Source organism: Squalius cephalus, assembly GCF_949319135.1.
Source record: "Squalius cephalus genome assembly, chromosome: 7".
Taxonomy (NCBI): domain Eukaryota; kingdom Metazoa; phylum Chordata; class Actinopteri; order Cypriniformes; family Leuciscidae; genus Squalius; species Squalius cephalus.
In genome coordinates this window covers 29143321-29169887 of record NC_137128.1, presented here as the reverse complement: position 1 = coordinate 29169887, position 26567 = coordinate 29143321, and the positions used below count along the sequence as shown (strand labels likewise).

General features: G+C 37.0%; 1 protein-coding gene across 5 annotated transcripts in view; it reads right to left on the bottom strand.

Annotated features, from left to right (window-relative positions):
* dlgap1a (discs, large homolog-associated protein 1a) overlaps positions 1-26567 on the bottom strand; it is a 127715-nt gene that overhangs the window by 84997 nt on the left and 16151 nt on the right. Inside the window, exon 1 of one of the 5 annotated variants that reach the window (XM_079877050.1) lies at positions 3080-3104. The exons of the other annotated variants lie outside the window; for them this stretch is intronic. The gene's annotated coding sequence lies outside the window, so the exon portion shown is untranslated. Of the gene's footprint in view, positions 1-3079; positions 3105-26567 lie in introns of those variants that run through there. 5 annotated transcript variants of the gene reach the window in all.

Genomic DNA, 26567 nt, shown 5'->3' with positions numbered 1-26567 from the left:
ATAAAATTCAAAACGGTCAAAATGACCCCCATGGCCGTTCTAGTGTTAATTCCATTTAGATACATCGCTAGATGGTGAAAACGCATTAAAAACGCATTAAAAAATCTCCCATCGTCACCTCCTTCATAGCGTCATCAAGCTTCGCCTTTGTTATTGTTGGAAACTGCGCCCTCTTGTGGTGAAAAAATATTACATATTGGAGCTTTAAAACCACACCATACATATATTAATGTTCACAGATGTGTCAAGACATTTCAAGTTTATTTCAAATGGGACTTCACCAGAAATGATGGTGTTACAGTGGTGAAATTAAATTAAATTAGATTAAATTCCTTAGCAGAAACACCCCTGAAAGGAAGAGTTTCGTTTCTCAAAGTAATTACACATATTTTGACCTGGTGCATAATGTGTGTTTGAACTTTACTTTGCTGCCATTGAGTGTTTACAGTCTTTTCATACTTAATAAAGTGCTGATGTTACTTTGCATACAGATCACTTATGCTGTCCAGCACCTCAGGCACAAACAAACTATTTACTATGGAGGAATCTATTAGCATACAGTACAGTGTGGAATGCACTCACATGCATGAACCTCTCATAATGTCCTTGACTAAAAAGCACATTGTACTTTTTTCAATATCTCAGTATTTCATTGCTAAACCACAAAAAAACAAATATTCACCAGCTGTAGATCTACTTAAGATGACCTTTGCCGTTCATGCCTCACTAATATAGGATAATTACTATCTTGACAGGCCACATATAGAGATTAGCCTAATTCAATTGTCCGCTATTCTCAGGCTTCATACTAGAGGCTCTTCTTACACCCAGCTCCTGTGTGTAAGCGCATGTGATTGATGGAGATAATGAATGAGTCTACATCCATTATCATGATGTGAGCTGCTGTGAGAAGTAATATCAAAGCAGGAACGTGGTGGGAACGCTGAGCGCTGGAGAGGCCAGGAGCCCGAGCAGCCAGTCTCACTGATATATGGCACCGCCTCAGGCTACCTGGCAACTGACTAACCCATGGTAATGCAATATGTTCACTTTTAGAGCAGCTCAGATAGCTGTTCTTCACACAGCAGTCAAACTCATTTTCAAATTCAGAGGGGGAATTGTGAACATAGCAACTGTTGTTTTAAAACCAGTTGTGATTAAAGCTGCCTGGAAGATTTATAAATGTTTCCATTCAGTAAATGTTTCTATAGTTGACAATTGAATTAACAAAATGTAATCATTTCTATATGTTGCATATAGTACCTCAGTCAGTACCTATGGATGTGCTTGAAACACGACTACCCTATACTGGCAGTAGAATGAGGCTTAGCAACGGCACCCTGATAGAACAAGATGGCTGATCTTTAAAGTTAATTCATTTGTCATTTTATTGCATTAGTCTTTGAGCGGAAGGGGTGGAGTATACAGCAGGTCAGAGAGAGACAGAGAGAGGGATTCTCAACCGCAGAGTTATCGCGCCTCACTTTACAGACATCAGAACTCTTTAGCAACATGCATCATCTGTACAGATCTGTGGGGCTTTTTCTCACAGGCTAATTTGTTTGAAATTTTACTGATAAAAACACATGCTGTCAGTATTTGGGAAGAGGGATTGAAGGTGACACCAGGGCTCAGGGAATCAAGAGGAGTCAAATATTATAGTCAAATAAAATTGGATTGATTGATTAGTGGCTCCCTGGCACTACTACTAAAGTAATTTTTTCTTCTGTATAAAAAACAAAAAAAACAAAAAACAGGCTAACAAATTTGTGGATGATTGAAAAAAAATGTTTACACACATTATCTATTCTAAAGTCTACAACAACAAGAGTGGTAACGTCCATCCGAGCGTTCACAAGAGAGTCGAGATCCGGCTTATGACGCAGGATGTAGGAGTAACATAAGCTTAGGTGAGAGTAGACGCCTCGGTTCAACAAATAGGGCTGGGCAACAAACTCAAGCTCCTCTGCCATTTCTCTTTAAAAATTCTCATTTTAGACTTCTAATGCTTGACTGGTGTTTTTGTTTTGCTTTGCATCACTTCTGCGTTCTTCAATACGTCACGCGTCGGGTCAGAGGTCCCTCTTCGGTCGTAACTCGACTCACGTGCGGCCGTCACCAGAAGCCAGCGATTCTAGTTTATAAAGTTATAAATACGGATATTTTTCTTACAAAAACACATCGCTTCACTTCAGAAGGCCTTTATTAACCCCCTGAAGCCGTATGGATTACTTTTATGATGGATGGATGCGCTTGTTTGGGCTTCAAAATCTCATTTACTATTCACTCCCATTATAAAACTTGGGAGAGCCAGGACATTTTTTAATATAACTTCGATTGTGTTTGGCTGAAAGAAGAAAGTCATATACACCTATGATGGCTCGAGGGCGAGTAAATTATTAGATCATTTTTTATTTTTGGGTGAATTAACCCTTTAAGCAACTGGGCTTCACTCATATTGGGCAGATAATTGGTCCGTTCAGTTAGTATGGAAACTTAGTGCTTATAAAAGCTCAGAACGCATTATGTATATAATTAATTAATAGATTCTATGTTTCTATTGAACTATGCTCCTGGTGTCACCAAACTAAGTATTAAATAGTCAAACAGACTTGTTCATTGTGCCTGCTTATCTGAATAAATGATTCATTACTTGTATTATCTTACAGCTGTATATTACTGCCATATATGGACATTACTTTGACACAATCATATAGTCACATCAAACATATAGTCCCCACTCCAAACTTACAATGGTTGATACAATGTTGCTGAGCCATGCTGGTCTGGAAACTCAAACAAACAAAGCAGTGTTTAGAAAGATTTAGTTTTAGTTGTAATTTTTCAGTATTAAAAATGTGCACACTTTAAGATGTCAGACAGCTCAAGCATTCAACGTTTCTTACTGTACAATACATTACATGTATGAATGTAACTCTAGTGCTACTGAAAAGGGCAGCTAATACTTAAGTCAAAGCAGTTTCATGGTGAAATGTCCTTATAAACAGTTAGCAGTAGCAGATACAATATCCACCTCATTGTGCATATTAAGTAAATAAGTGTTTGAGTAGGGCCTCACCCACGCTATCTGGACCTCATTTCAGGCGTCTACAGTAAAGCAGCTCATATCCAAAAGCACTGCCAAGTTCATCTGACACCCAGCCTGATCATGTGACAGATGAAAGACGAAAAGCATCAATACCTCTACTGTCTCATCATCTATTTACTGAGTGACTTACTTTGCAACACAGATGCTTGTATATTAGCACTGGTACTTATATAGGCTATAGTACTTGAATGTGGAATTTCATACATAATGCATAATGTTCAAAGAGCTGAAAAAATGGGTTTTGAAACAAACAGCACTAACAGGATGCTTTCACTGACACGATGACACTGGTGTGAACCCAAATTTGAAATGCATCACTGAGGAACACTGATAGTATTGCATGTGCTTTGTTCTTCACCTTTCAGCAGGTTATAGCTAACTTCAGCATTGTGTGTTTGTGTGTGTGTGTGTGTGTGTGTGTGTGTGTGTGTGTGTGTGTGTGTGTGTGTGTGTGTGTGAGAGAAATAATTTAAACTGAATCATTTGCTAAGGAGCTTGTTCAGTCAGTCAAATTGTCAGGTGGCTGGATCTTTAGCGGTTTAAATGATCCATATGCCTTCTTGTTGCTCATTAGCACCGTTTCATTACATATTCATTGCTATTTCATTACACGATATATTCTGTGTTTGTACACACACACAAATATTTCTGAAGGATCATGTGACAATGAAAATTGGAGTAATGATGCTGAAAATTCAGCTGTCACAAGAGTAATAAATTACATTTGAAAATGTATTACAATATAAAATAACTTTTCAATTGTAATATAATGTCACAATATTACTGTTTTACTGTATTTTCGATCAATTAAATGCAGCATTGGTGAGCAAAAGAGACTTCTTTAAATGTATGTATACAGATTGTAAATTTTTCTTGATTTCACATAAATGACACATTATAGAGTATATAACATAGGATTGCTTTCATCCACGGTTCTGGTTTTCAAAACTGTTAACTCAAACTACTACCATAAAGCTAAAGGTAGCTACACTATCAAATGCACATGACATGCTGTCAAATAGAATCATATTGATATATGATGGGTTAGTAATAACGCACACAGCACAGGAAATGCAATTTATTAAACACAATCATGGCATTCTGTGCATTAAATGGGTCATGACTCGTGTGTGAAAACCCAAAGACCCTGGAAAAAAACAAGACTAAAGAGAGGTGTTCAATGACTGAGAAAATGTGGAGTTGTAAAAAGAAGAAGACAATAAGAAGAGATCAGGAGGAAGATGAGAAGAAGAAAGGTTGGACACTGAAAGAGCTGAAGATATAGAGATAGTCTAACAAACAAGAGGCTTAAAAGAGAGGAGAAAATAAAAATACTAATATCAATAGGATAAAATAACTCCACCCATAGTGCTTGCTCTATTTATAACAGATAACATAAAAAAATGCTTATTTAAATAATGAAAGTTCAATCACTTTAATGGTGAAATGGTCTGTATGCGCCAACAACAGGTGTAAAGAGAGACAACCCACGACCTCTTCAGAGGGAAGTGCTCAGTGATTTCAGGATCAATGGGCCTCTCAGCTAAAACTGCATGAGGATGAAAATGGAGGCCTCTCATGGAGAGTAGTCAGCGGCTCATGAGAGCACTGCACTGCTAGAGCCGTGTCATTCAGCCGTCAGACAAAGCTTGCAATCGCCTTTACACTTCAGCTCAAAAAATAATGCCAAAGCCATATGAGTTTTACATTTCAGAGGAGATTTACATACCAGAATCATGCAATTTCTCATTTAGCTAAAGAATGAGAACAACTTCCTAAAAGACTCTTGTGTTATGTCTTTATGCATTGACAAGGAAAATGATAGAAATTAAAACTAGCTGAGAAAAAAAAAAAAAAAAAAAAAAAAAAAAAAACGGTACCCTTTTTGGATGTGGTTCCTTGACAATAGCATGCTTTTTGATTTTTAAATGCATTTAATAATTTCATTGGCCTTCAAAAACAGCATTGGTAAATCTGTCACTAAAGCATAATGAATTATTTGTGATATGCAAAATTTTTTCATGCTTTTGAAAGAAGTCTAACCAAAGCTGTATTTATTTTATTAAAAATTCAGTATTACAACTTTAAAATGTAATTTAGCCATTTACTCCAGTCTTTAGTGTCACATGAACCTTCAGAAATTAGGGATGCACAATATACATCGGCCACCATATCGATATTGGTCGTGTGTTAATTTTTAATGTTATCGTTATCGTCCCAATAAGAAAATTTGGCCGATATATTAAAGCTGATAAATAATGGATTATTTCCTTCAGCTGAGACACTTCAGATGCACACTGTGTGCTTGGGACATGGATTTTAATGGTGGGACAGGACTTTTGTTTTTGTAATCAGGCTCTCAAAAATTATATACAAATTTGGATTTAGATTTATCGGGCAATATACCGGCTTCAAATATAAAGAATTACCAGGTATCAGTATCGGACAAAATTTTTATATCTCTATCAGAAATCATTCTGATATGCTGATTTGGTGCTCAAGAAACATTTATTATTTTTTACCAATATTGAAAATGATTGTGCTGCTTAATTTTTTTTTTGTGGAAACCGTGAATTCTTTGATGGAATAGAAAGTTAAAAAGAACCACATTTATTTGAAATAGAAACAGAAAATTACTTATAAATGTCTTCTGTCATTTTTGATCAGCTTGCATCCTTGCTAAATAAAGCAATGATTTATTAAAAAAGAACAGTAGTGTACATTATATACATATATATACATATATATACATATATATATATATATATATATATACACACACACATTATATATACACACATTATATATATACAAAGTATTTTATTTTCAAACAACATACACACACACACACATACATATATATATATATATATATACACATTATATATATATATATATATATATATATATATATATATTAGGGCTGTGTATCACCAACAATGTCACGATACGATACGCATCACGATACTAAAGCCACGATACGATACGTATCACGATATGGATCAATTTTGAATTTCAGAGTAACAGTTTATATGTTTATTGTATAACCAGTGTTATAACAGTTGTGATCACTGAAAAACTATTTAGTTTTTGTCATTAAAAAAACAATGAGTTAAATGAAATAAAAAAATTAAAACTATCTTTTGTTGTTTTGACAACAATATTAATGACAGACATATGGCTTCTGTCCCTTTAAGAGCTAGTGCACGGATCCTGATTTCATTATACTGTCCCATCATGCGTTTTATGCTTAAGACATAACCGACTGTGTTTAGAGGATACTCAACAAGACCGAAATGTTTGACATCATCAAAGTGATATAATCCGCGAAAAATAACTTTTGTTACTCGCGAGCTGTTTGTGAGCGCGTCGAGTATAAACGCCTCGTCCGTTTGGGGAGGTGCGCGCGCAGGCAGCGGAGACTCCAGGCGAAAGTATAAACAAGCCTTCACGCTCTTTGTGAAATTGCGTCTCGCAGAAAGTTTTAAAATGACTGATCTGATTTTATAGTCTGTGTGGATTAATTTACTCATACAATCTACATGCTAAACTGCAGGACTGATTAAAATTATGCGCAATACCCGCAATCCTGCGCTGAAATTCGAGCCCTGAATTGGCTACATAAGCACAACAGTATCGATACGGCAGCTGCTGTATCGATACGCGCATCGTCAGGAGTTCATGACGATGTATCGTTGTATCGATATTCTGAGCACAGCCCTAATATATATACATATATATATACATATATATATACATATATATATACATATATATACACATATTATATATATATATATATATATATATATATATATATATATATATATATATATATATATATATATATATATATATATGTGTGTGTGTGTGTGTATGTTGTTTGAAAATAAAATACTTTGTTCATTTTCAATGGCCATCAATGGAGAAAAATGCTTTTTGACATTTACCAGAAAGGGCGATGATAATCAGGCAAAACTGGACTCCTTAAGGCTACCTTTTAAATATCATGATATATAAATATGGCATTCATACTGTACCATGGTACGATCACATTTATGCATGGATAATTCCATTACAGATGCTATGCTCGGGTAAGTACGACTGTGGACACATAAATATCTATATGTAGAGGCTGAATGAGATTGGTTTTCCAGCAGTTAGAGATGAGTAAGCGAGCGCACCACCCCCGGCACTGTGCTCTGCCTGGCCACCAAGTAGGCGTGCAGACTGGCACCTCACTGACGCCAGCCTTCAAGCACATCATCACTGCTGGCGCACTGAGACAAAGAGAAGCACACACCTTCCTGAATAACCTCTGCATAAGACTTATTACTTTAGGAGGAGGCCAAGTGGAATCTTCACAACAATCAAACAAATACTCTGTCCAAACAATTCAATGCAACACGATTCCAGTGACACGGAATTTTCTATTCACACAGCAAGTGGCATGACGTGGTACAGCCAATCAGAACATATTTGATATTTACAGCGTATACACTTGTCTGGGCTGTTGTTTAACAGTCAGAAAGGATACAGAGGAGACAGAACAAGAGCAACAACAAACTACTGATGACAGCAACAACAATAGACACCATGTTGACGAGTGCTTGTGTGAGGGGATTAAAAGATCCTCCAACTATAGATTTATTTATCAATACTTTTGGAGAACTTTTAGCACAGACACTGGAAAAGGATGAGTCTTTCTATTGCCAAATGCTTTAGATAACAATACGGTACAGTCATATTACTAAGAATGGGAGAAAGTGCAATGCTCAATATGGCGGAATAAGTCTCGCCTTCTAAATAAAAGTGGCCTTGGATGTCCAAAATAGCTGCCAATAGTTGCAAATATGGGCACCAAGCGAACAGACATTGCTTGATAAGGATTTTGCTAGCGTGCATGTGTTTGCACATGCTATCAAATGGAGAATACTTTGAAAGGCAATGCATTAATTTGTGTGCATACACTAGCAAAGTAGAACCGAACTATACTTTTGGCTTAATATGCTGTTATGCCAGATTTTGGACAAACGATATGCCACAATGGGTGAGGTATTAAAATGCCTATATTTATTCATTTTTTAAAGTAATTGGCTATTTTATATACAGGGGTTGGACAATGAAACTGAAGCACCTGGTTTTATACCACAACAATTTATTAGTATGGTGTAGGGCCTCCTTTTGTGGCCAATACAGCATCAGTTCTTCTTGGGAATGACAGATACTTTCATCTTCACTCCTTCACAGTGGCCAGAGGGATTTTGAGCCAATCCTCTACAGAACAGTGTCCAGGGGCCTCATGTACAAAGACTTGCATTGAATTCATACTAAAAAATTGCGTACGGACAAAGCTGTAAATGTGCGCACGCACAAAAAAAAAAACAGATGTATGAATCTCTGCGTACGAAGGATCCCACGCATATTCTCTTTGTACATCCCAATTAACGTAAAATTGAGCGCACAAGCATGAGCACAATGCCCCACCCAGTCTCCTCCCTTAATTAAATCTATTTAAATATGGTAATGAGTCCACTTTGGCAAAAGAAAGCAGTAAGAAAAATGGCTAAAGCAAGCGGCAAGAAACTAAACTTTACAGAAAGTGAATTGGAGGTGCTACTATCGGAGGTAGAAACGAGAAAAAATATTTTATTTGGAACTTTGTCCTCCGGAATTAATAACAAAAGGAAAAAATATGAGTGGGAGAGTTTGGCTGATGCCATCAATGTGGTGGGATCTGAAAGTCGCACTGTAAATGACCTTAAATCAGAAAATCATTGTGGTCCCTAAAAACTCGTTCTCTTCGGATTCTGCCATTAGCAATGTCCTCTAATAAGGCCAAAGCTGCCATTGCCATAGACTAAGGGTTGCATCAATTTGCATATGCTTTTATATGTTCTTACTTAATTGCATAATTGATAGAATATTCCCATAAGGCTCGTGTGACAATATATGTCAATTATTTTCTACATTGCAAATTAATAGCAATGCTTCCCACAGGTGGTGGTGCGATAGACTTGTAGAACAATTCGTTGTGTAATGTTTGCAACTTCACTTCATTGCCTGTAAGAGTCGCCAACGGACAAAAACAATGAGAAATGTACGTACGCCAGACATGAAATTGGCGTGGAGGAACGCACATTCTCGCGTTAATTTCACTGTTAGTACATCCGACCGTGAGCGTGAAAGCTGGCGTACGCAAAGTTTTTGTGCGTACGCAAGATTGATACATGAGGCCCCAGGTCACTATGTGAAGCTGGTGGAGGAAAACATTTTCTGACTCGCTCCTACAAAATACCCCAAAAGTGGCTCAAAAATGTTTAGATCTGGTGACTGCATTATCATGCTGATACACCGCATCCCCTCAGGGTACAATGCTTGAACGATTAGGTGCACATGGACCTCCAGAATGGTTTGGTAGTTCTTGGCAGTGACACGCACATCAAGTACAGTAGGGAATGCCATGATATTGCAGCCCAAACCATCACTGATCCTGATCCACCTCCGTGCTTCACTCTGGGCAGCAACAGCCCGGGTGTTAAGCCTCTTTGGTGCTTCTCCAAAACGTAACTCCCACGGATGTGGGAAAGACAGTGAAGGTGGACTCAGAGAACAATACGTTTCACATTGTTCACATCCTAAGATTTGCACTGTTGGCAGCATAAATATTATTGACTATGTGGAGCTCCTGACGAACAGTCTTTGTGGAAACAGGAGAGTCGAGATGTGCATTTAATAGAGCTATGGTTTTATGTTTTTTGGATACAATTCGAGTTAGTACCTGGACATCCCTTTCAGACAGCTTATTATTGAATTATAATAAATATATTTATAAAATTGGCATTTAAATGATTTATGTCATGACAACTCTCGGGAGATTGGTATGTTAATAGAGATTGGCATGGTAATGGTTATGGCAATGTATTTGGTCTTGGCGGAATAGATCTGCTACGCTGCTGCTGCAGAGCAAGTACCGAGACTTGCTACTGCGAATACATTCACAGACATTGCTGTGAGCATATAAGACATTCTGTACATGTAAGACATGTAACATACACAATTTAACCCCTGTAGCAGATCCATCAACGCATTCTCATCCTAGGGCGTCATATACTGACGCTTTTGACATTTCGTCTACATCGAACGCACATGGCACCCTTTAGCGTCAATATGACACGCACAGAGCTTTGTTCGGTTATGGGTAGGTTTAGGTCTGGGGTAGGGTAAGGGTTAGACCGCTAGGAGGCGCCCTTCTGGCCCATATCTATCTGCGTCTCATATTGACGCTAAAGGGTGCCATGTGCGTTCGATGTAGACTAAATGTCAAAAGCGTCAGTATATGACGCCTTGGGATGAGAACGGGCTGGATCTATACAGGTGGTGCTGGGGAAGGTAGAGGGTTTCTGGAAGGCGCGCTAAATACTGCTAACAGCAACACACCGTTAATGGTTTGAATGATGAGCCGCTGCTCATTGGCCGCTGATGCAACAGCAACCAATCAGCTGGGCAATGTAGATAATGATGTGATCGCTACCAAATAAGTTAAAAACATATCAGCCTTATAGTGCCGTTCAAATCACAATATATGACAGAATAATAGCAATATGATTTTTTGGCAAATTGTGCAGCCCCACTTGTTTCGCTTACAACTTGCTAGGAGAAAACAAAGACATACAAGTAAGAGACAGCATTATGACGTGTTGCTTTGTTAAAGACATCAGGACACTTTGTTAATGATGTAAAATATAAACGGTGAATGAACGCTTTTTTGTTCTGGATTGCTTGAATAAAACTGTCATATTAAACAAACAATGGCAGATTTGTCCCACAATTTTGAGTTAAGACTATGAACCACAAATCATACTTCTGTCTTTAGTCTCAGTCTTTCGCCAATCACAGATTGGCTTGTATTCTCCCTAATTAGGAATCATGTGACCACACAAGCCCTGTGACCCTAGTTCAACCCTCTAGTCTCTCTAAGGCCCAGATAAGCTATACGTCAGCTTTAAGGGACAGCGGCACAAGATAATCATAAAAAGCATAATGACATACACACAAACATCGTTATAATTAAGTAAAAGACACTCTCTCCACACACACATTACACACACAAGAAGTCATTCATTTAGAGCTGCAAATGACCCAAAGCCTGTGTCACTCTTAAATCCCACAGCAGCACGCCTGCCGAGCTTTTCCTCTGACCCCACAAGACCTTCTTCCTTACCTCTGGACGCCTGAGTGAGTCACACAAGCCCAGTGTGCAAGTGTGGGGGCCTGGAGCAAAGCAAATCTAGTGTTCTATCTCAAGTAATTACACTCCGTCATTACGACAACGATGAATGCAAAAACAGCAGGAAGCTGTAGAGTTTTCTTTAGACACGCAAAACATTCTAGTTTCCGTTGAATGATTCACATACCTCGTAGCCTCATTGTGATGTAACTATTCTTAATGCAACAGCACCGATGCAACCGTGCAAGACCACACTCGTTGCACTTCCACACCAGAGCCGGTGCTAATGGAATCATTGCAAGGCTGTGCTTAAAGTTTTTAATTGAAAATGCTACAGAGGTTTTTGGCTTGAGCTAAGCTGACAGGGTTTGTTTTGTTGCCCTGTTAATGCCTTCCTGCTTTTTGCAAAGCAATTCGATGCCACATCAGAGTTGTAATCTCTGTGGTTGCAATAAAAATCAGCAAATCCACATTCAGATGTAATATCAGCTTTTGTCATTTTTTTGAAAATTATAATTATTACATTTTCACAATCACGTGGAGAAGCATATCTAAAATACATGTATGGATGAGATAAGCTATGACATCCATATACACAGGAACAACCTATCCCATACAACACTAACAAAAAATAAATAAAATAAAACAATTAAAAAATAAGATCCCCCGTCCCTGAGATTCCTTTGAACCCCTAAAATAAATAAACGGAAAAAGAATAAAATCTAAAAATAACTATAAATAAAAAAATAATAAAAAATAGACAAACAAACAAAGTTATCCAGTTTTTCTATGAAGGTATGAGATAAAACGGCTTCATCTATTTTATCTCTAAGAATAGAGTAAGGTTGCAGTAAATAGAATTTGCATACAATTGCACTTTTTATTGATATCTGCCCAAACCTTGCAAGTAATAACAGATTGGCAGTTGTTTTCTACTCATAAATCAGGGAAATAAATGGTGCAGCAGCAAGAAGGACACCTTCAATTCGTGATTCTTCTAAGTGATGCCATGCAGGAGAGTCAGCATATTCTGCTTGCCAAATCCATCCAGCTCTTATCTGGACTGCAAAATAAAAGAAACAGAAATCGGGGAACTGCAGCCCTTCTATAAGGCCTGTGCTGGGATTTCAGCTCATTCGTGGTGCGTTCCCTTTCCAAAAAAAATCTAAATATGAGTGTATCTATGCCTCTAAAGAATGTTCAAAGCATCAACACAGTTCCAATGGCCAATTAAAGAGATTAATTTTTGTTGTGGCTTGTTCTTGCTATAACTTTTAAAATACAGTATGTTTGGGATCTTGAACGATACAAATGGAAGCTGTAGAACTGTACTGAATATTCCTTGTGCATTTGTCAGGTGAGCCATTTTCCAATTTATCCACATTCTCATTACAGTATGTTTGATTCTGAAGTGGGTGCATTTGGCCTCTCAGCTGCTTGTAAGAATATCATACTCTCTCATTGCTTGAATGTGTGTATTCTTTAAAGCACAGAATCATCTTTAGATAAAGACTATTCCTATTCCTTAGAGAATATAGTAGACTTTTTTTTTTTTTTTGTGCGTTTTTCTTCCAGAGGAGTAGACAATAATTAGGCCTCTTAAGCAAGTGATTCCCAAAATTACCCCCGGGGATGCAGAGTCCTTATTCACACTTAAAAAAGTCTCAATATTTGTGTTGAAAAATCTCATGAACCAAGAATTGCTGAGTAAATGATTAGTAAAAATTCTGCACTTCTACAAAATCCAGTCTAATTCAGCCATCACAAATGTCAAGACCTGGATGATCTGTCCAATCAGTCAAGAACCAAACTGAAATAGCCTTATTTAATTGTAGTAGGGAATGTCAGCATACTACAGTTCAAAGTTTAGGGGTATTTAGACTACTTTTATTCAGCAAGGACAAATTAAATTGATCAAAATTGACAAGGCTTTTATAATGTAACAAAAGTAACATCTCTATTTCAAATTAATTCTATTTCAAATAAACTGTATATTCAAAGAATCCTTTTTTTTTAATCAGTTTCCACAAAAATATGAAGCAACTGCTTTCAACATTGATAATAAGAAATGTTTATTGAGCAGCAAATCAGCATATTAGAATGATTTCTGAAGGATCATGTGACACTGAAGACTGGAGTAATGATGCTGAAAATTCAGCTTTGACATCACAGAAATAAATTACATTATTAAAATAGAAAACGGTTATTTGATACTAAAATTTCACAATATTACTTTTTCATTTATGAAATCAAATGAGATTATGTGTTTCTCATAGACAGCGATGTGATAAATTAAGCGCAAAGGGAGATTTTTGCTTAACACTGTTCTCCTGAGAAACTGACTCTATAGGTCTCACATCTGATTTCACATCTCAGCTCTATTCTCTTACTGTATTTGAACAAAAAATATTTGAGACAAAGTTGTGTCCCCTGAGCTCCAGTATGAAAGGGCAACCTCTATTACTGTAGCCTGATCGTACTGTCAAAGATGAGATCAATCAATCAAACACCTCAATATACCCATTTCAAAAAAGTAACTTAGACATTACTTTTTTTGCTTATTACTTATTATATTTACATTCACCCAAATAATCCGTTCAATGTGACTGATCGCTCCGATTTAAAAGCCTTCATGTAAACACCTTTCAATACAAACAGGTTTTTTTTGTATTTAAATGCAGATGTATTTCAAAGTTAAGTGTTTAAAACAGAATTTTGGCCACCAGGGCCCAATCCTTTCAGCCACTCTCCAAGCACACTATTTCACAGCACTGAGGGAAAGAGTTGCATTCAGTCTGACCTTTTAGCTCACAGCCCACAAATGTCACCCAGTCTTTAATATTCCACTGCACAGTCATGTGACTTCTGCTGAAAACCCTTACATGCTCGCATGGGGTCCACATCTAAATGTTAGCTATATGCTTCACTTGCTAAGAGGAAAACAAGTCAGTAAAAGTGTGTCTATTCGTATTGAAGACAATTAATGTGCATATTAGTTCAATAAAAAGCACCTGCTTTGAGATTTAAAGTTGATCATTATTAAAAAAAACGATGGGTTCTGCCCATATGTGGTTCTGAGATAGAGAGATAAACAAAAATCTCACATGATTGCTTGAAAATGATTGTTTCAAACTTCTTGGGAGAGATGACCCCTGAATAGACTTGTATTTAATCCCAATGTGACCTAGATTATGAATAAAAGATGCAGGAATATGACATGTGTGCTTGGTCCATTCTAATATATCTAAATCTTTGTCCAGCAAGATATTCTTTCAACAACAGCTTGTGGAGCCGATCTTAATCTAACAAATGCTGTACTATTTAACCTTTAACAGGGATTAAGTCGGTCTAATCTTTGTCTAAACCAGCCACAACATTAAAAAGTACTTTAACATTTACAATAATAGCATGACTGTTCAAATCCACCATCTATAAAAAGGAAAAACATTAAAGTTAATGTAAAGGTTTGCACAGCAGCTGTACTGGTAATAGAATTACCCAGCATTCCTCGGTAGGCCTGAGTGTGCTGTGATTAGAGACTTGAGGGATCTCCTGCTTGATATGCCTCTCATTCCTCTAGTCTACTAGTCTGGATTCCTGCCGTCATGAGCTACAAAATAACAGTGGGAACCAGGAACGACGCTGATTAGTTCTGGGAAATCCTAAATGGTTGATAAGAAAATTTCTGTCTGTGAATAAATTGCATTCAGAACAACACTGATCAAGATGCCAGATGTTTCAGCAAAAGACAATCTTTGATCCAAAGCAAAGAAGTATCAAGTGGGGCCCAAAGGTTCACATTAATAAAACTCTGGAATTTAAAATCAAATTTAATATGGGCACATCATATATGAGTAAAGTATGTTAATGATCAACAGCCAACATTGGTAACAATACAATCGGCCAATAACAATACAATAATGGCCAATAATGATACAATACTGGCTGATTTTAGTTTTTAAGTATAGAATTTTAATATTGTCCATATTGGTTATCAGCCAAGACATAATCGATTTATCAGTGTCGGCCAAAATGCTATAAATTTTTTGTTTTATTTACATTTAAAATTTTATACTGATAATATACACTCACCTAAAGGACTATTAGGAACACCTGTTCAATTTCTCATTAATGCAATTATCTAATCAACCAATCACATGGCAGTTGCTTCAATGCATTTAGGGGTGTGGTCCTGGTCAAGACAATCTCCTGAACTCCAAACTGAATGTCAGAATGGGAAAGAAAGGTGATTTAAGCAATTTTGAGCGTGGCATGGTTGTTGGTGCCAGACAGGCCGGTCTGAGTATTTTACAATCTGCTCAGTTACTGGGATTTTCACGCACAACCATTTCTAGGGTTTACAAAGAATGGTGTGAAAAGGGAAAAACATCCAGTATGCGGCAGTCCTGTGGGCGAAAATGCCTTGTTGATGCTAGAGGTCAGAGGAGAATGGGCCGACTGATTCAAGCTGACTGAAGAGCAACTTTGACTGAAATAACCACTCGTTACAACCGAGGTATGCAGCAAAGCATTTGTGAAGCCACAACACGCACAACCTTGAGGCGGATGGGCTACAACAGCAGAAGACCCCACCGGGTACCACTCATCTCCACTACAAATAGGAAAAAGAGGCTACAATTTGCACGAGCTCACCAAAATTGGACAGTTGAAGACTGGAAAAATGTTGCTTGGTCTGATGAGTCTCGATTTCTGTTGAGACATTCAGATGGTAGAGTCAGCATTTGGCGTAAACAGAATGAGAACATGGATCCAACACAGTAAACACAGTATTACTGTGTTTATCAAACACAGAGTCAAACACAGTATTAGTATGGTGTTCCTAATAATCCTTTAGGTGAGTGTACATGTTTTCTAATTTTATATATTTCACTTTATGACAAACCTGAATTTTTAGCACAATTAATCCAGCCTTCAGTGTCACATGATGCTTCAGAAATCATTCTAATATAATGATTTTGTACTCAAGAAACATATTTTTTTTTATCAATGTTGAAAACAGTTGTGCTGCTTTATATTGTTGTGGAAACAGTGATTTTCACAATTTTCTGTATTCTTTGATGTATAGATAGTGCAAAAGAATAGCATTTATTTAAAAAAAAGAAATATTATTTTGTAACATTATGTCTGTAACTGTCACCTTTGATTAATGTATCCTAGCTGAATAAAATTATACATTTTTCTATTATGAAAAAACAAACAAATCTGTACCCAAACTTTTGAATGATGGTGTGATTTGTAATGAAATATAATTAAATTAGACACTACTCATTAGCCAAAAGAGGAGACCTAATCAAATCAAAGTCTAGTTTAAGTGTGTCTAGGTAGTGTGTCTAGTTAAAGTGTGTCCAAGTGCCAACACGGGTCTTACAGAGAAAGATAAGCCTGCTCATAATGTCTAGGCTTTGATGCCACCTAAAATCCACAGAACTGTCTGATGGCATTTTAACACTTCATATCTCACCCAGCAGAAGGAACAAAATATGAGGAATAAAACACACCAAAGAGACAGTCAGGGTCCATCTTGTTTGAATGCAATAAATAACTGCATGTTTGTAGAGTTTCAGCACATGTGTAGGAGTACAGCATCTTCCATTCCTCCCACCCCCTTCTCATTTTCCCTTTTTTTTCCCCCACTCTCTTCCTTCGAGCTAGTGTGACAACATCTTGTCCCCAATGCGAGGACTCCCCCACCCCACCATGCTTCTGTCTGCAGTGGCCCAGTTAGTGCTAGATTATTCCGCTTGCATCATCGCATTTCTCTGCATCTCCCACTGTCTTTTGTGCCACCCCAGCCACTCTTGATCTGCGTGTGCACATTTAAGCCTACTGGATCTGCCCAAGTGGCCTGCCACGACCCACTGTGCAGCCGCCATTCTTCAACCAATCATATTTTTCCCACAATGTGGAGGTGAGGATCCAGACATTGTCATTTTGGTCTATCACTGTCACTAACTCACATAGACAAATTAAGTAAAAATGTCTTGGAACCATATGAGCATTTTAAAAGGGGTTCCACTTTTGCTAGTTTAACGACGGGAAAAATGGTCGGCGCACCAGGCGCATGGTCTAAAAGGGTTGTTCCTATTCGCATAATGAGTACTGGGTGTGTTTTGGGATTTACGTGCATTAAACCAATCAGAGTCTCATCTCCCATTCCCTTTAAATGCCAGTTGCTCGTGCCATGGCAGATTCGTTATTTACATGACGGAAATTGATAGTGATTCTGCGTCTCCAGAGCGCAAACGGAACTGCTCGTGAGCGAGGTAAAAGTGTGCAAGCAGACCATCTACGGGACAGGCCGGATTCCACCATATCTTTATGTACACAATAATAATCTTTTATATTGTAATCCTTTTATTTTAAATATTTGGCATGTTTGTGTGTTGCTGTGCGTCCATGTGCGTTTAATAAGCAGAGTGTAGGCGCATTGTGGACCCGCCTATAGGCGCAAATTACTAACGCGCTCATTAAATAACAAAAAAAATATTGCGCCATTGACTTTAGACCAGGTTTCAGTTGGTCAGCAGTCTATTTCTGTTGCCTCAAAATAGCAACGCGCCAACAATGCGCCAGAACACACCTCGTTTTCAGACCAGCACGCCCATGGGTGCACAAATAGGCACAAATGCATTTGCTATTTAAACAACGTGGCGCAGGACATGAAAATGATAACTGCGTCGGACTGAAACTAGCAAAAAACACTTGCGTATCACTTGGCGCTGCATTGCGCCGGGTGTAAGATAGGGCCCTAAAAACACACTTAACTAAGGCCACAACACAACAGTGATATCTGACAAAACTGGATATTAACACAAATTTTTTCAGAATGTCACACATTTTTGTTTTCTGTGAGGAGAACAATGCAAAAGCACTGTAAACCAGTGTATCACATAGTACTGCTTGTGGTTAGGGTTGCAAAATTCTGGGAATTTTCAAAGATGGAAACTTTCCATGGGAATTAATGGGAATTTAAGGGAATTAACAGGAATTTATGGGAGTAAACGGGAATAAACTGGGAATTTTCAAAGTTGAGGGTTGGCTCTTCATAGGGAACTTAAATATAGTTGAGGAAAGTATATTTTAGCATAATCTTGACTAAAACAAACAGATGCCATTCAAATACACTTGAATATCCATGCCATTCCTCAATCACATGCACATAGCACACTGCTTACTGCATGGCTATTGAGACCACACTCCCTACTGGCACTGTGCATGCCTCCATCACATGTACAGAAGCCCAAAGCACAAGACTATTGAAGGCACACATTTGAGCCTGTGGACTAAACATATTGATATATGATATTATTTATTTATTAAATGTTTAAATTGCAAATATCACATACAAATGTATTCATCTAGTAGATAGCAAGCTGATAAGTTAGATGCTAAATAAGCTAGCATAACTTTATTTACCACATAAGGCAGATGCTAGCTACCTCATGTGGCTGTTTTTCTCTGCCTCCTGCAATATGTTTTGAAGATCATTTCAGTTGTTTAGCTAGCCTTACTATTTATATATCTGTTCATGCCATTGCATTAGTATTCTTACAAGCTCTTGCATTGCATTAGTATTCTTACAAGCTCGTCTTATTTTACAGAAAAATGACACGTGCACATCCGATGTTTGGAGACATTTTATTACATATTTTTTGGGGAATATTTCCAAAATTCCCCAGCTTAACTTCCCATGGAAATTTACCGGAAACTTTACGGAAATTTTCCGCCCCTTTGCAACCCTACTTGTGGTCTTTTTGAAGTCTACTCTCTACTTTCACTGAAAGAGCAGCCCAATTGATTTCTTATGAAGCCTACCATGTTCAGTGTAACATAAAGAATATCTCGAATTTCAATAACAGCACTCATGCATTTACGGTATGAGTCAAGGACTAGGAGAAATGGGCAGTCAGGACGTGTAGTCAATTACTCTGTTGACATTTAAAATGAAGAAAGGGGTCTTTATTATTTCCATTATTCTCCACCCTCAGGATGCCAGAAACCTCTGCCGAGAGGGCGCACAGCCCTCTGAATGCCCTTGCGGAACAAAAGCTGGCTTTTCTGCACGCCTCAGAACACACAGAATCTGGGTAATAATTTCATGAGAGATTTCGCTGTGGTTCATAAGAGAATCTGCGTCTCCCTCATCACTCAAATGACAGAGTGAGATTTATAATGATAGGGAAGCACAGCTGGTATCCCAAGATTAAGCCAATAGATACGGCACCATGGCAACATCTGTTTTTTTTTGTTGTTGTTTTTTTAAATTAATGATAGTAGGAGTGCTATAGAGACAGAGCTGCATTTTGAGATTGGTACAAAAAAATCCCTTGTAGCGTCTTAATTTTCCCATTTAATAATGAAAACCTATTAATCCTTCTCTATGGTTAAATATTCACCACATCTAACAATAAAGTTGATGCTATATGTAACATAATTTGATTTATGCCATTGTATTAGTGCCTTAAACCACTACAAGCAGATATGCATCCAAAAATGCACATCTTTCACCAAACTCAAAATCACAAAATTATATAATTGTCACCAAAAACAGCTGACACATCAATTCTGGTGTGGAGACATGTCAGGAGTGATGGCCATAATCAAACATTAAAGATGACATCTCTACACACCTCATATTATGGGGTCTTTAACATTGAAATGAATCATTAAGCTTGATGATAATGAATAAAGGCAAGGCCCATTTTCTTTTATGTGGAAGTACATATCCATAACGAAATGCTGTTTTTGGCAATTGCATGGAGAGATCTTACAAAGGGGACCAATGTAACACAGATTAAAGCAGTGGCCATTCATTATCACACAAGTCCCATTAACTCTATACAGTTAGACTGATGAAGCAGAAATTCATTAACTCAAAACCATAAAACAAACATTTTGAAAGGCATACAAGCACTTTAAAATAAAAATTGCCCTCTTCCCAGTTACAGACATGACACCAATATGTATGTGCTAGTCAACCAACTAAGCTGATTTGAATGACATAGGCCAGATTCAAATTTAAACAAAGAAAAAATAAACAAACATGCTGATACTTGCATCTGTTTACATGTCGCACTGAAGCAGGTGCAACATACTATACTACTATGCATTGCAGGGGAATTCCTCTTTAATCTACATTTAATCTTATGGCTGTCAGGCTGAACAATTAAAATGATTAACTATTTAAACCTCAGCCCTAAGCAAGCCTTTAGTAGGTGGAGCAATATATCTGAGTTATAAGGGGGACAGAAGCAATACTTAACCATAACACACAGCGAACATTGTCCTCTAACCTACACCAGTACATTTTGTGAAGAACTTGCTTGAAGAAAGTGGGAGTACCAAGATGCTGCTTGGTACTCACACTTTACACGGCACACTTATCCTACAAGCTGTCGTCATCACTTTCCTCCTGACTGCTCTCCTAACAATCTTCTTTTCTCTAGAATATGGTAGATGATGATGATTTTATTTTATTTTATTAACATTAATGACACAGACAACAGCAGGGATATTAGGCTGCAGTCACTTTAAGACCAAATGCACAAACCTAATATACTGTCACACATCTGGTTACTTTCTCAACTGTTCACTTGGATGTCAACGATTAATCGACGATCGATTAATTGTCGATAATACATTTAATCGATAGAACTTATCGATCATCGATTAAGCAGGTCTTCATGCGCGTGCGCGGCGCGCTGCTCAACCGCGAAACATGTAAAGCGAGCGCGCCGGAGTTATGTTTGCGACCATTTTACACCTTCATCATCATGTAAGTTTGCGTGTGCATTCGCAGCCTTTTGTTTTGTTCAAATGTAAGTTGTAATACTGTTTATTTTGTGTATGCCTATCTATATCTGATTTATCTCATATTGGATGCATTTGGTTAAGAATTCTGTAGTAAAGCGTCAGCTTCAGCGCGCGCAGCTCAAACGGCAGTGCACGACTAATAATGATTGGAACTGTAATATTACATAACATTATAAAGAGAACAATATTGTAATAAAACATTGTGAATTATTTGGGTTTAGTTGCCATGTCGCGTTGCTCCAGGAAGAGCGCGTCCACAACATGAGTAGTTCTGAATGAATGGCACGTAACTTAGTTCAAGTTCACTTGTGCATGAATTTGCGTCATTTTGTGCAGATATAATTTGTAATATTATGTTTATTTTAAATCTATCTGATTAATCTCATATAGGATGCGTTTCTTTTAGATAAATAACGTGCTAGCAAAGTGCTCCAGTTTAACGGTAGCAGATTCATTCAGCGCGTGCAGTTATTCCAGGAAGAGCGCATCCACAACAGTCACACATTCTAGCGCATATGAGGCGGCGTTGGTGACGCGTTGTATTAGTAGTTATATTTGATTATTAAATAATTAATTTAATTATCAATCACATCGAAACATTTTACAATCCTACTAGCCATTTATTTACATTTAAAACCATTCTAATTGATTTGGTGAGGAACATTAGCATTTGCAGACCCTGTCATGCTGTTGGCCATATGCCACTGCAGTTGACACATATCGCAGTATTAAGGCTAACGATTAATCGATTAATTGATCGTTAACTTAAACGACGATCGATCATGGGAATTTGTGAAAATTGACATCCCTACTATATAATGATATAACCGAGAGAATACTTGCAGAGATGGGTATTTTGACATACTTGTGTGTGTATGTGTCCATTCAAGTGCAAGTAAACACGAAAGATGAATCAATTCGGTGTTTGAGCGCTGTCTGAAACTTCAGGAGTTTGAATCTGTGCGCACAGATAACAGTGTGTGATTTTCGCCTCTTCCTTTGTGTTTAAAATCGTCTGAATGTGTAAATTGGCAAGACAAAACACGTCCGAATGATAAACTTTCACTCTATGATGGTTAAACTTAATAACCATTAGATAATCCGCGAATCACATGCGTGCCGAACCGTAGGGCCTGGTCTGTACGGATCACAGATCAACCGTGATCCGTTGCACTTGCACCCCTAATAATTAATTAATAATTAATTAACATGTATCATCATGATTGCCATCTTACCAGAGATGGAGTAAAATCCTACTCTAGTAAGTAAACGTGTCCCTGTCCCCAAAAATATTTGTACTCAAAAGCGCTTCCCTCCACGTTTTCTGGTGTGTATCATTTATTTTTTTACCACGTATGCACACCTGCGCACCAGTTATGTGCACCGCTGAAATGTTTTGCCAATCATTATTACATATTCGGGTCGTTAGCGATTGAATAAGGGGGAAGGTGGTGAATGACGTCCATGGTCGATGAAGACCAGACTCAAGTATGCGTTTTCGGGTTAATTTTGGAGTTGTCAAATATTTTTTTTTTTCTTTTTTTTCTGTATAGTATTTCATTATAAACAAGTCATATCTGGTGGTATCTATAATGTCCCACAATTTGAGAGGCTCAATACTAAATGGTCAAAACTAAAAAAAAAATAAAAAAATAAAAAAATAATTGTCTATGGCATACCAAGAATGTGTACCTTTTGAGAGTCTTAGGAAACACTATTAATGGCAAAAATGATTAAATTCAGACACACTGCTGCTGTAATAGTCTTGTCAAAGTAAGAGCCCCTCATTGAGCCCCTTTCCCTGCTGTGGCCATCTGCTAAGATAACCAAAATCTCCACCTCTCTTCTGCTGGAAGTGTCACTTTCTGGTCAAGAAGCACGTTTTGCTGGCAAAGATACACTAACTTGTCTATACACAACCTCAGAAACCTTTCAAGTGACAACTACATGTACATCATTGCTTTCACTGTCAAATAAGGCTTATCAAATGTTATTCCAAAACTTACAGGAAAATTTGGTAGAATAGCAACAAATACCCATATAAAGGTATATTGTTTGCTTACAGGAGTAAAAAATCCAGGTAATCACTTGTTTACTAGGGGACCAATATTACATTACATTATTCCGGCAGATAACGATAAGCAAATAATTATTTTAAATGTTAAGTCCAAATATTTAATGGTTGATATTAAAATTCAATGAATTCAATAAAAAAATTCTAGTCTATACTGTCTAAATAAATTTAAAAAAAAAAACCCTATAAACTAAAATCAATCATTTTAAATGCTACAGTACAAGCGCTAGAAGTGAATTTAGGCATAACAATATTATAATTTACAGTAAATTTTCATTTATATAAATTTTTAGATTATTATCTGTTTAACTGTAAGCACTAGGTCACAAAAAAGATACCCTAAAAAAAAACAAAAAAACATCTAGGGTAACACTGTCTCGTAGCCGCATGGCCTGTTTCTGATTACCTGAACGATTTACTTTTAATTGTTACATCCTCCCAACACAGTCCTTAGATCCTGTAAATCTAATGAAATGAATAATTGAAACCTATCAGATATCCAATCATCTAACTCTGCTGGATATTATCTGACAAAACTGAATAAAAAAGATGAATCAAATACTCTAAGTTTTACTAAGTTTTAGTAGTTGTGAAGTGCAAAGAGCTGATGAATAAACAGTTTTAGAGCTCTAGAGAAAATAACTCAATTCGTCCGTCTATATGGCTAAACATAGCATGTGTATGTGCTGACTGTAAATGGGACTTGTGACTCATTAAAACTGTCAACCTTTCTCCAGTGATTATGGACAAAGAGCTCTCAACTTTTCTCCCAACTGCATTTTAAAAAGAAAAATGCATAAATGAGGGCGTAGGTGTGCTACAAAATGTTAATTCGACATTATTACACACTTCAAACAGTCTACCTCAGTCGATCTTGGACTTTTGAAAGAGCGCCAAATCAGATGTCATTCAGGTTGTAAAACACCTTCTAGAAATGAACAAACTAATACAATTACTAGTTCTTCATGCTAGTGTAAAGCAAAGCAATGACAGACAGTGGAAGGAAGATGTGAGGAAGAAATGTGAAAAACTCAGCAGGATATTTTGTAACGGTCTATAATTTATTTTCTTCAGCCCCTGGTTCTCCCTTCCCTCAGGCCACCTGCCTGCTTCATCTCAGCAGACAAGTGTTGCAAATAAAAGAGTCCCTCAGTTCCACTGAGGCTGATAGTAATCCTACACATTTACACCGCTTCAGATATCCCCAATCTGATAGTGAACGGTATTACAGCCTCTGCCATTGTGCCTACATGGCCTCATCACGGACTCAATGGTGTCCCACTCTGCCTCGGATCTGATCAATCCACAAATTCAATTCTCAAATGGTCTTGACCTGCTATTTAATCCTGACCAGGACTGGGTATTGACACAAATTTCACAATTCGATTCACAAGCTTGCAATTCGACTCGATTTCGATTACTGTTCGATTCGGTTCAATATCGTTTATTTTGGATATCAGGTACAATACTTTGCAAATTTTCTCAAGGAAAACAAATCTCTTAACTATTATTGTAACAGAGTCAGTTGTAGCCTATAGGCTAGGCTTCATTAGCCTACTATAATATTGAAGGTAAAAATTAACTGATTTGTATACAAACACTTAAAATACACTTTTATTTATTTTTATAATAATAAAGTTATATGAAATTATATAAAAATTTAAATGGTGGCTGTCATAAAAAACTTTCCAGATTTATTCAAACATGCATTAAATATTGAAGAACATTAAACATTAAACATAATGAATATGTAATATGGTGCATATATTTAACAAAATGCTCCTCTCTAGAGTAATTTTTTCTAGCTGACTAACGAGTTTATGGTCACTGGATATATGGTTTTTCTGAGGTAAATGTGACGTTACATGACATTGTTTATAACGTATAACGTAATGTCTTTCCACGGTTGAAACAGTGATTGAGCGATGTGACATGATACGGACTTCGATAAGTTGTACTCCATCTTTTAACACATTTTCAGATGCTCATTCAAGTTTATTTCGCGCTGTAACTGGTATTATTAAGGCGGAAGAGAAGATCATGTGCGCTCCGCGCTGCTGCTTCTCTTGAGCTGAGCTGCGCCAGAGCGATCTCACGCCACAGCGCCAAAACGGTAATGTTTTTGAATTTCGTGAGAAAATGGACGTAATTTGAAATCTGAGACTTTGTTTCATATCAATAATAACAAAGCACAAAGATGATTGCGATTTATTGGATTGGATGCGCGCAACAATGTTCCATTCATTCATCAACTGAAAACAGGATGACTAATCGATTCTTGGGATTTAAGTATCGATATCGTTTCGTAAAAATGAGAATCGATTAAAATCGAGAAATCGATATTATTTGCCCAGCCCTAATCCTGACCACGAAAACAAAAAAGAAACAAAAACAGTATGCTGTGGTTAAGCTGTATTCTGCATTATATTTAGCAGCATGAGTTGAACATTGTTCATTGAACAGTCACCAAAAAAACTGAAAAAAAAAAAAAAAAAAAAAGAAAATGTAAAGGCTTAAAAGGTTATCATTGAGGAACAAGTCACAGACTGCAACAGGACTTTTTATTAAAGCCTGGCAAATTCTATGAACTTGAAGAAACAAATGGTCTGAACGGAATAAAATAACATCTGAGACACAACTGAGAAAGGCCGATACCATACCTCTTAAAAAAAAAAAAAAATACATAAAAATCTGAAAAGTATGATTTTTAAAGGAATAGTTCACCCCAAAGTAAATTCTGTCATTATCAATCTAATCTAGGCCTTCCATTTCAACCAAAATGTGATTCAGATTTAGTTTTATTTAGTGCCATGTCAGCATTCAAGACTATTTTAACCAAAGGTGAAATTCTGAAGCTATCTTAAAGCTTGGAATATTGTGCACAAGTCATTTGTATCACTTTTATGATATTTTAATGGTCTTAGCTGAGAGCTAAGGCAAAGTGGAGTGGCATAACACTCTACTACTCTACTCAGTCCAGGAGAATGGAATGCTGAAAAAAAATGCTTCACCAGAAAAAATATGTATGACCTAAAGCAATGTCTGCATAAGGCATCCAAATTAGATTCATTATCAACACATAAAAGGATGATTGGTTTTAATAAAATAACTTGTAGAGCGTTGTAGAGATTATTAAAACTATGTTGGGAGATATAATAGATTTTTAAGTTTCTCCCAAATTCAAAAATTTCCACACAATTTATTAGGAAGAACAGACAATAATGCAGAAGAAAAGGAACTGTTCAATGTCTTAAAGCAGAAATGCATATTTTAATGTTAAAATACTTTCACTTATCCTAGCTAAAAGGTAGTATGAAATG